Source organism: Ixodes scapularis, unplaced genomic scaffold, assembly GCF_016920785.2.
Source record: "Ixodes scapularis isolate PalLabHiFi unplaced genomic scaffold, ASM1692078v2 PGA_scaffold0__279_contigs__length_252992795, whole genome shotgun sequence".
NCBI lineage: Eukaryota > Metazoa > Arthropoda > Arachnida > Ixodida > Ixodidae > Ixodes > Ixodes scapularis.
The window spans coordinates 15,137,537-15,148,076 of record NW_024609835.1 but is presented as its reverse complement, the minus strand read 5'-3'; positions in this window follow the sequence as shown (position 1 = coordinate 15,148,076).

Below are 10,540 nucleotides of genomic sequence, written 5' to 3'. Positions count from 1 at the left end.
TGATGACAGATGAAGGGTGCTGCATGGGTGGTTACTTTTTGTCTCTAAACTGAAAAGAACACATCTCTTTCAGGTTCGTCACTCGCAGTCGATGAGAGAGGCCTTACTGAGACCTTGGCTGCTCCTCAAGCCCGATGGCCAAGTGCAAGGAGCGCACTGTACCTGCATGGCAGGTCTGGGTGAAGCTTGCTCCCACATAGGAGCAGTACTGTTTTACCTGGAAGCGGTGGTGAGAACAAGCAGCCTGGCCTGTACAGACCAAGTGAACGCTTGGCTACCACCACGAATGCAGGTACTTGAATGCGTCCCCATTGTGAAGATTGACTTTTCGTCAGCGAAAATGAAGAAAAGAATTCTAGACGGGGAAAGATGGCCCACCGCACAGACCAGTTCCAGTGTACCCCTGGGTGCAACAGACAAAGAGTGGGCAACGTTTCTTGCGGCCTGTCACCAGAGTGGTTGTCGGCCAGCATTGCTGGCATTGGAGGAGGACTATGTCGACGAGTATATACCAGTGGCCACGAAGTTTCCCAGTGCCATACTGACAAGCCTTTGGAGGGACGACATGCTGGCTATGTGGGAGGAGGTCATAGCAGAGTGCCGGGACATGGCGGACAGCCTCACGCTTGATCCCGAGGTAAGTATTTTTTTTTATTCTGCTTGTTACTTTTAGCAAACTTAGTAAAGATGCTGCTACTGTGGCCTGCTCAAGGGGCGTGAACTAGACATCTGTCCTAGGCTTTGCACCCAAACAGGCCAAAAAAAAGAAGCGTAGTCTCGTCAGTCTCCTTGTGTTGTCACACTTTAGAGAAGAAATCAAGAAATTCCATAAATTCAGGTGCATGTGTGGAATTCACCCAATTACAATATCCAACTCAAATGCTGAGATTATGCAGTAGTCCTGTAAAACATTTCTTCTAGTTGTTGGGCCCAGGTCCTAGAACTGCATCAGGAGCACTGAATGACATGATGGTACAGCTGCAACAGAAAAAGAGGAGCACAATGACCGATGACCGGAGCGGCAAAATGGCGAATGGCGACATGCGGTGCTATCGTTCCCTAGCGCGCCAATAGCGAGAGCGCCAGTCACGTTCAGTGTCTCATTGTGCGGGTGGCCGGTAGAAAATTCAGGAACAAGATAGCATTTGAAATGCGGGCTTTAGGCTGGGCGGCTTTCTGTCGGCCACCCTTTTGTTGAGACACGGAACGTGACTGGCACTCTTGCTATTGGCGCGCTCAAGAACCATAGCACCGCGCGTCACGATTTTGCCGTGCCGGTCGTCGCTCACTTGTGCTATTCTTCTTCCATTGCAGCTCTACGTTCACAGTTATTTTCCGTACCATAATGTACTTGCAGCCACAATGTATGCAATTCGGTGCACTGTGGTAAATACTGTGCAAGAAATATTGCCAATGCCGGTTGATAATCATTTTTGGCAAGACAAAGAAACTTCGACAGTGCTTGACAGCATTCCTCATGCATAAAGGAGTAGTATGTTGTTTGATGACAACATGCACCTGGCATTAGGATGACTCGGGTGGGAGAAAAAGCAGATGACGCAATGTCAATATTGCATTATGTGAAATGTTACTCATCTCTGGAGAAAAGTGGCTTGAAATGTTAAAGTGACGTTAAACAGCTAAGTTTTGCAAAGCAGGTATTGATGTAAGGTACAGATAGGTTTCAAAATCTCATTAGGAAGAAACCTCTACTTTGGTGTAGCATGGGGTTAGGTTTACATAGTGTGGCCAATGCTAGCCTGAAGTTTCACTTATGGTAGGCCTGAGAAGCAATATAAAAGAGAGCCCACAAGCTTCGTACTACAAAACAAATTTGCTACATGAAGGTTTAAACAGCAGGAAGTTAACCCACGTTAAAATGGAGTCGCAAGCTGTGAAGGGCAGCAAAGGAAAGTTGATGCCATGCTAACTTGGATTTATGTACCGGAATGCATTTCAGGTGACCGCTGCAATCGAAGTGGAGACGAAAAAGCAGGCCTCGTCGGAGAAGTGGTTCGCAGTCCGAGCAGGCCGTGTCACGGCCTCCAACGCCAGGGCGGTGTGTAGAACGCCGATCGACAACCCCTCCCAGTTTCTTGTGAGGAGGATTTGCTACCCTCTTGAGACACAGTTCTGGGCTCCTTAAGTCGCTTGGGGAAGAGAAAAGGAGGGCAAGGCCAGGGACGCCTACATTGCGGACATAGCACCAATCCACCACAACTTCAGGTGTGAAGAGTCTGGACTTCATTTGTCCACCGAGCACCCATTCTTAGGTGCAACTCCAGATGGGCTGGTGAGCTGCACACACTGTGGAAAAGGTGTGCTGGAAATTAAGTGCACTTACCGTGCCAAGTATTCTTGGACTTCAGAAATCCCCAAGATAAAAGCTCCTGCCTCACCATGGAATGTGGAAAGTTGACATTGAAAACGGACCACAGGTACTACTTTCAAGTTCAAATGCAAATGCTGGTCTGTGGGAGAACCTACTGCGACTTCGTAGTGTGGACTACAAAAGATCTGTTTAGGCAGCGAATCTATAGACAGAGAGTTCTGCAGCGAGATGGTTGCCAGCTGTGCGGACTTCTTTCTATGTGCACTTCTGCCGGAGATCAGCTTCAGGTACTAGAGTAAAAAAATCCAAGAAGATGACACACTCGTAGACAGCACATCAAGCTCGGAGAGCAAAGAGGACGACAATGCGACTAGTCAAAGTTATTGCTTCTGCAAAGGACCAGAATCTGGCGAAATGGTCAAGTGTGACAATGGGTCATGCAGGTACCAATGGTTTCACTTTGCATGTGTGAACTTGAGAAAAGCCCCCAAGGCACGAAAGTGGTTTTGTGGCGACTGCAAAACAAAGAAGAGGTAGAATTCTGAAAAACAAGCAACAGTGAGCGCCCTAACTTTTTTTTACCTAAGTATGGAATGTATTTTGAGCGATGAAGTGCGTGCGATTCGTTTTAATAAAGTTTGCACGTCTGGTAAATCTTGTGGCTTACATCTTTAGAATTAACAAAAGTCAAATGTCCTTATAAGAATTTGATTTCTGGGATTTATTTCTAAATGTGACTGTGTGAACATGTTAACAGAAAATAATTCATAGATTTTCAGGTACAATAATAATACTTTTTACTGAAGGTAAGGTACTCTGGGAGGCTCGCAAGGCAAGGCAGATAGGCTTGGGCCTATAGGCATGAGCGTCTGCCAGCCAGCCACCCAGAGCAAGTGAATGAAAATAAAAGCGAAGAATAAAACAAGAGGGAGGGGGTAACACCGCCTAAACCAAGTTCCAGTGTCCAGGTGGCAACCCCCCATCCCACTCCCTCCCCCTAGTCCACTAGTTGATGTAGTTGTAAACAGCTCTGTTTCATACACTGCATGAGTCGCACATAAAATGAAAAAAAGACAACCAAGGTTGGTCATGTTATAAATTTGGTTTCATTCTTATCTTTATTTGGTAGTTGCATGAAAGCACTTATTATAACATGCTGGAAGACCTAATAGAAATGCAGTATATGCATCCACTCATAGTTTTCCTGCTTACAAGACAGCAGAAAATGACACACATTCCAAGACAGACTATAAACAGCATAACCAACGTAGGAGAAAGCAAAAGGAAGTTATCAACCTGTTTTTTCTTATGCATACCACAAATACCAAAACAACATTGGTAAAACTTGTAGTGGTAGGACTGTATACATAAAGAAAACAAGGAAGATGAGTACATTGTTCATTACATTTTGTTCTGTGGATGAGACATTTTTCCTAAACCTTTCTTTACAAAACTAAAACACGGAAGGGGGTATGCAAGTTATGAGAACAAAGAAATGTTACAGCTATGTGCCTAAATGTTGCCGCTGCATTTTACAATCCTATCGTGCTAAAAGCCGACGTACAGCTCATGCTCACCACTTTTTCAGAAACCCTCCTTTCCTATATCTATAGCTTGCAGCAAGTAGCACAATAAAATGGTTTGTTTCCTTCTCATGCACATGGTACCGGAATTCTTACTGCACCAGAGGTAGACATAAGTCGAACTAAAGCTGCATTCTGTAAAACCCTTTATGTTCGTGGCCCCTATTTTTCTCAAATCGGTCTCGGGGGACATAATTGCGGCCACTAAATTTCGTGAATTCCAGACGCCAGCATTGAAGCTCTTAGGGATTGAAATTTTCACGTACCCTTAAATGTCGCGAATTTTTTATTTTGTGGAAAAAAAGGGCTTGCGAACAAAGGGGTTATGACACGCCAAAAATAAAATATGAGATGACAATACTGCTAGGACCCACTGTATGTTCCTATAATCCTGCTAAATTGGTTTTAAAAATGGCGCGATAGTTTCGTGGATAAATCGATTTATATGCGGCTCCCTCGGAGGGGCGGATTTGGGCAGAGCGCAAGGCTGGTGATGTAGCCAGCCTCCCGCGCGGTGTCCCCTTGCACGCACTCACAAACTTGGGTCTCTTGGCGTCTCAAACTTCAGCTTCCTCGTTTACCTTCCGCGTTTCAAGCATACGGTCCATGACGATCACGTCTATGGCATTGCTCGCCTTGTCAAAGTGACGACATTGATCGCAGCAGCGATGAGACCCAGCTGAAAATTCCCATTAGATCCAATTGGAATTCTAACTGGTTTTAATTGGAACCAATTGGTTTTACTGGGTTCCAATTGGAAACACACTGGCCAATGGGTCTCACCAATTGGAAAAAATTTTCCAGTTGGAATCTTAATGGGGTAATTACGATTGGTTCCCATTGCAGTGACCAATTGGTTGTCCCAAAACCTAGCTGGTACCAATTGGAAATTCCAATTGGAATCTAATGGGAATTTCTAACTGGGGAGTGATTCCTATCAAGTAATGTTGGAAGCTGTTCTTTTTGACTGCGACCCGCTGGCGACCAGCTCCAGCGACGGCAAGTTACGGACAAATTCGCTGTGGTCACGGTCGTCTAGGAATATCTCACAGGCGCATGCAGGGTGGAAGGTCAACGGGCCGGGGGCGAGAGAGAGAATAGCGTTCGGGTTGCCGAGTTGCATGAGCAGTTTTGATCGTACCACGGCGAGGAGAGCCTGGATGATCATGGGGGCGCCTAGAATGAGACAGCGTTCATGACCACATGGTTTATGGACACCATGGTGTGACTAACTTGGACAGTGTTGCCTGGTCGCCAGATGAAAATTATAAAATTCGTAAATTGAGTATTACAATTACCAGAGCTTTAAAAATCGCATAACTTGGTGTATATACTAAGTAGCCTATGAGCATTCCATTTCAATAATAATCTATCAGTTTAATTTTCGTGTCATAACCCCTTTAAGGGTTTTACAGCGACTGAAAACATCTAGCCAAATGGCACAACGGAAGGGGACATGTTTGTTAATGCAGCACATACTGCCACAATCTTATCTAGACCAGTGGCATTGCCACTGCGCACAACAAGCAGTTCAACTGGTATGGTGCTTTTCAAGATCCTATACTTGCGCCGCACCAAACCAATCACGCGCTCGACATGTATATACATACATTCGCAAGGTTTCGCGTGGCCTCTATTGCACAAAGTGCCAGCTGCACTTTGCCCCTTGTAAATGCGGGAATCTCAAGTCGTGCACAGTGCACACTCACTGCATCGGATATAGTGAATCCTCTGTCGGCCAAGACAGAATTTCCTGGCAAAAGGTTGTCAAGCACCCCACACTGCTCTGTGAGGTGCTTGTCGCTCGTCCTTCCCCCCCAACCCTTTGAAATGAAAGCAATTTTCCCTTGTGCAATCCCAATGAGATACTTGACTGTGTTGTGGTGTTTGTAGCTCGACCATGTGAGTGCTCTTGCATGAAGAGACGATGGGCGATCTATAAACACCTCAAAACAGTCGAGGATCACGGCCACCCGAGTCCCAAATGTTCGTCGGAACGCCATAGGCATACTCTTTCTCAGGACATCTCGCCCGGGCCACTTGACAGCCTTTGGTAGCTTGAGGTAGGCCGCATCCAACCACTTGTCTACAATCCGCGTGATTGTGGACTGTGACACTTGAAACCTGTAGATATGTATTAAAAGTGTGGTGTTAAAAGGTGTTCAGCCCTAAACAAAATGCAAAACTAACTACCAAGTTGCTTGGTAAATTATCTAAGATTGAAGATTGCAAAAAGCATTGCTGCTAATTAGTATACCTCTACGCAAATCCTGCAGCGGGAGGTTCAGGCGCAGGCGAACCAAGAACACGATCATCTCTTGAAATTTGCTCAGAGGATTCCGTTCACTGTGTTGCACGCTGCCTTGCAGCAACCTGAAGAGCCCAAGCAGGAGTGCAAAGCTTGGCAGCCCAGTGTAAAATGGCACCATGCCTTTGTCCTTTTGGAAAGAAGTCTCATCCAGACGATGCACACTCAGCTGCTCCCTTGTAGCACCTAGGTCTGACATGAGGTGTCGAGACTCTGCTTCCAAGAGCTCTATGGAGGCCATGGTCAGGTCTGTAATGTAATGTAATGTTTATTTGCTCAGGAGAGCCGCGGCACCGCAGAAAGGCAAGAGCCCGTACCAAGGAGGCCCGCGGTGCCGTGTCTAGTGATGGTGATTATGTGATGATGTAATGTACAGATGAAAGTTATGGTGTGTTAGGCCTAGCAGCAATCTTCGCGGTGATGGTCTTCGCGGTGCTGCCATGGGCTGCTCACTTCTGGTAGGCCGGTCTCAAGCGCCTGGAGAGGGCTGTTCGCGTGCCATACTTGCATACGAGCCGGCCGAATTACCGGCGGCGCAGGGAGTCCAGCACCCCCGCAGGGGTTGGCGCCGGTGTTGGCCAGGCGGCGGTCTTTACGAAAGCGGGCCTTGGAGTGTCCCAGCTTGCGGTCCAGCTTGTAACTGGGCAGCGTGAGAACCCCCTGTCGATCGAAGACATGGTCTGTGGCACTGGTTTGGCTGGCTCTCTGACGATCGAAAAGACACGTCTTACGCCCAGGTGGCTTCTTCTTCATTTACCTGGCCAAAATCCTGCACGTCTGAAAGTTTAGGGCATGGTTTCAGCATGTGTAAAAGATGAGAAATACAGCTTCACTTTTTTTATCAGTGAGACGAGAAATTAACACTCGTAGCCCTCCTTCTCAAGAAAGGGCTCCGAAATGTCGCATACCAGTAGCTGTGGCAGAACACTGAGAGGTCCCCTCCATGCTTCCAGCTTCCATGGGACACGCACCACTGGAAACTTGACTGTCCATGAAACCTGTAAAGATTAGCAATTTCAAAGAATAAATATAGACAACTGTTATCTACAGTCATTCAATTTGCCACACGCTGAGTCTAGTCAACAGCCAGTGCTACAAGCACATGCTTTTAAAGCAGCTGCTGACACAACCAGAGGTCGGTATTTTCGAAATGTTGCATACCAGTAGCTGTGGCAGAACACTGAGAGGTCCCCTCCATGCTTCCAGCTTCCATGGGACACGCACCACTGGAAACTTGACTGTCCATGAAATCTGTAAAGATTAGCAATTTCAAAGAATAAATATAGACAACTGTTATCTACAGCCTTTCAATTTGCCACACGCTGAGTCTAGTCAACAGCCAGTGCTACAAGCACATGCTCTTAAAGCAGCTGCTGACGCAACCGGAGGTCGGTATTTTAGGTCGCTCACCCTCACCTTCACAGCTACACTCACCCTCACCGTCACTCACACACATACCCTCACGCACTTGCGGCCCTCACTCACCCTCACACTCATGAGTTTTTGGGGTTCAGTAACTCTCCCTCACCTCACCTGTCAAGATGAAAGTGAGTGAGGGCCCTCATGACAGGCTTGCCCAGGTATGGCAGCTCCTGGCCCAACTCAGCGAAAGGTTTTCACCAATTCTGGTGGACGACATGCTCATCGCAGCCAGCATACTTGACCCGCAGCAGAAGCTGCGAGTCTTCCAGCCGACATTTGCGCAAGGCCCGTGTAAAGGCATATCCAAGCAGAATACTGCCAAAATCGTGAGGCGTTGCGATACGGCTCCGCTTTCGTCCGTTTTTTTTTGCCAGGGCGGAAAGTTCCCTTTGTCAAAGGTTGCAAGTGCCCTTCATGGGGTGTTGAACATGCTCATCACATGAGTCCGAAGAGTCGCTTACAAGCTCTGTTGGCTGTCGGTCAACCGCTCAAGGCCTCCACTGCTTTTCAGGTCCCAAAAATAGGAAAGAGAGAGGCTGTGTTCAAAATCGTACCGAAATAGATCCGAGCTACTCCAGCAGGTCGTGTCACGAGATGACGCAGAGCGACGCTGGACACGAGTAGATTTTCGGACGCAAAGGTAGAAAACCCCTACCCTGGAGTAAAATTGAGTAAATTCTGGAACACAGCTAAGGATATGAGGGCCCGGCAGAACGGATGGATAGCATTGGCAGGTGGCGTATGACATTGAGTCTGACGTGCACCGAGGTCACCAAAAAGCAAAAGAAACAAGGAGGAAAATTGTGATGTTGGCTCGGTGGTGCTTAAACAGAGATTGAACTGACGCAGACGCTTCCAATTACCACGGTTTTTGACGGAGTCATGTCGCCTCACAAGAGAAGAGGCTTCAAGTCGCATGATTGGTCACCTCTCGATTTGATGCACCTGGGTCACACCATGCAAACATGGCCAGATATTGGGAGCTTTGGGAACAATTTCAGGGTAGCCAGGTCAACTACATATTCATGCTGCAATCTCCTCTGGAAATGTGGTCTTCATCTGGAAGTGCTGGCTTGTCCTGAGCATCTGCTTCACATTCTTCAGTTGGTGCTCTCCCATTCTTGGCTCTGGATTGCACTCTGCTGTGCCTATGACAGAATTCCTTCTGTAATGTATGCCTCTTTTTTTTTATGTGCTGCATGCATTACTTTTGTGGTGCCCGAGATATAAGGCACCAATTTTTGAAGTATAAATGATAAAGACAGCTATCCTAACTTAAACCTACCTAGCAGTCAGAGCTGCTTCATCAGCTGGCTTGCCGTACCCACGTTTGAGACTCTGGGCCCAGTCGGGGTCGGTGTCACTCATGACATAAGCAGGGCGCCCTTAAAGTACGAATGAAACGGTAATTAACATGAACAAAACGAAGTTCTCTTCAGAAAACAAAAGGTATTTTACGAAAGTAGTTTTTGGTTACCTGAAATGAAGTGATCCCCGCAGACCCTGTAATGAGTAGCAGACTTGTTGATGTCCGCTCGCCGGATTCGCCGGAACCACTCGGCCCTTCTCTTGGATGTAAAGGCTACCATCTTCTCACACTGGTTTGTCACCACTTTAGGAATTAGGGAAAAGCTAACTTTCGAACATTTTTCGTCGGCAGGAGTTTTCCGCGTGCGGTTAGAGCACCCTACCACGACACAGTTCACCATTGTTCAGCCGGGTACTACGGTGCTTAGAGGTCGCAAAAAAATAAGCGGGCAGCCGCCAATGCTTCTTTTATTTTTCTTCTTCTCTGTCTAATGAACTGCCGTCAAAGAAATGCCTTCAACAATATGAAATTACCGCCGAGGAAAGCCAGCCAAGCCGCGTGCCCAAACTACCGTACCACAGCCGCAGAAACAAAAACTCGCAAAACGCGACCTCGAAGATGGCGGCGCGACAGTGGCGCTCCCTGGCAAACTCGAATATGCACATTCAGTGAATACCACCTATAGTACCGTTTGATTGTGTCATAAATTACTTAAGAAAAACCGGCTTCCTACTGGAGTTGTAATTTTAATTCTATGACTTTTAACCTTGTCACATGAACCTTTTTTAGATAATTTGTATAAAAAAGTCCTGAGTATTTCCCAACTAAACAAGCTTGGTGCAGTATGGCCATAGTAGCTTTGCGCCATAAAGCCCGTAATCAACAAGCCTTTATGTGCGCTTTGCCACCCTTTGTAGTTACCCGACACTGACAGTGCGCTCGGGAAAAGAATACGAAGAAATTGCGAAAAACAAAATGGTGCTGTAGTAGTACCAAAGTGAGAAGATTGAGGAGGGAGATGTTTGAGCACACACTCACGGACAAAATAAACAGCAACAAACAGCTAAAGCATTTTTATGCAAAATGTGCGGGTGGCACCACCTGAAGACAGATCCCCGCAGGGGGCAATTGTGAGAGCAGGTGTTTGGAGAGGCGTCTCCACGGACCCCGAGCCATGCGGGTTCGCCTGCCCACGTCTGGCTGTGCGTGGCTTTCCCGTGTCCGAGGAAAAGGGCATCCTGGTGGTTGAGCCGAGCCTGGAGTAGGTTTGGACCCTTCGGGGCCCCCTGGGTGAGGCAATACACCACTTCGGCCCCCGCTTCTCGTAGACGGGAGTCCTGCATGGTAAGGCCCGGCCAGGATGATTCAGTCTAGTCGCCAGTTCTTCTACTATCCCCTCTTTTCTTTCACCCTTGTCTTCTCCTTCTTTTCATTCTTCTCATTTCTCTTCTCTCCTTTTCAACTCCTTTGGCAGCAAGGGCTAACCTTGGGTGGCTACAGACACCTTGTCCAGAACCACTCTTGGTTATAGACTGGGAAGCACTAATAGAGTAACGTCTTCAGCCAAGCCTTTCTTGTTATGGAGC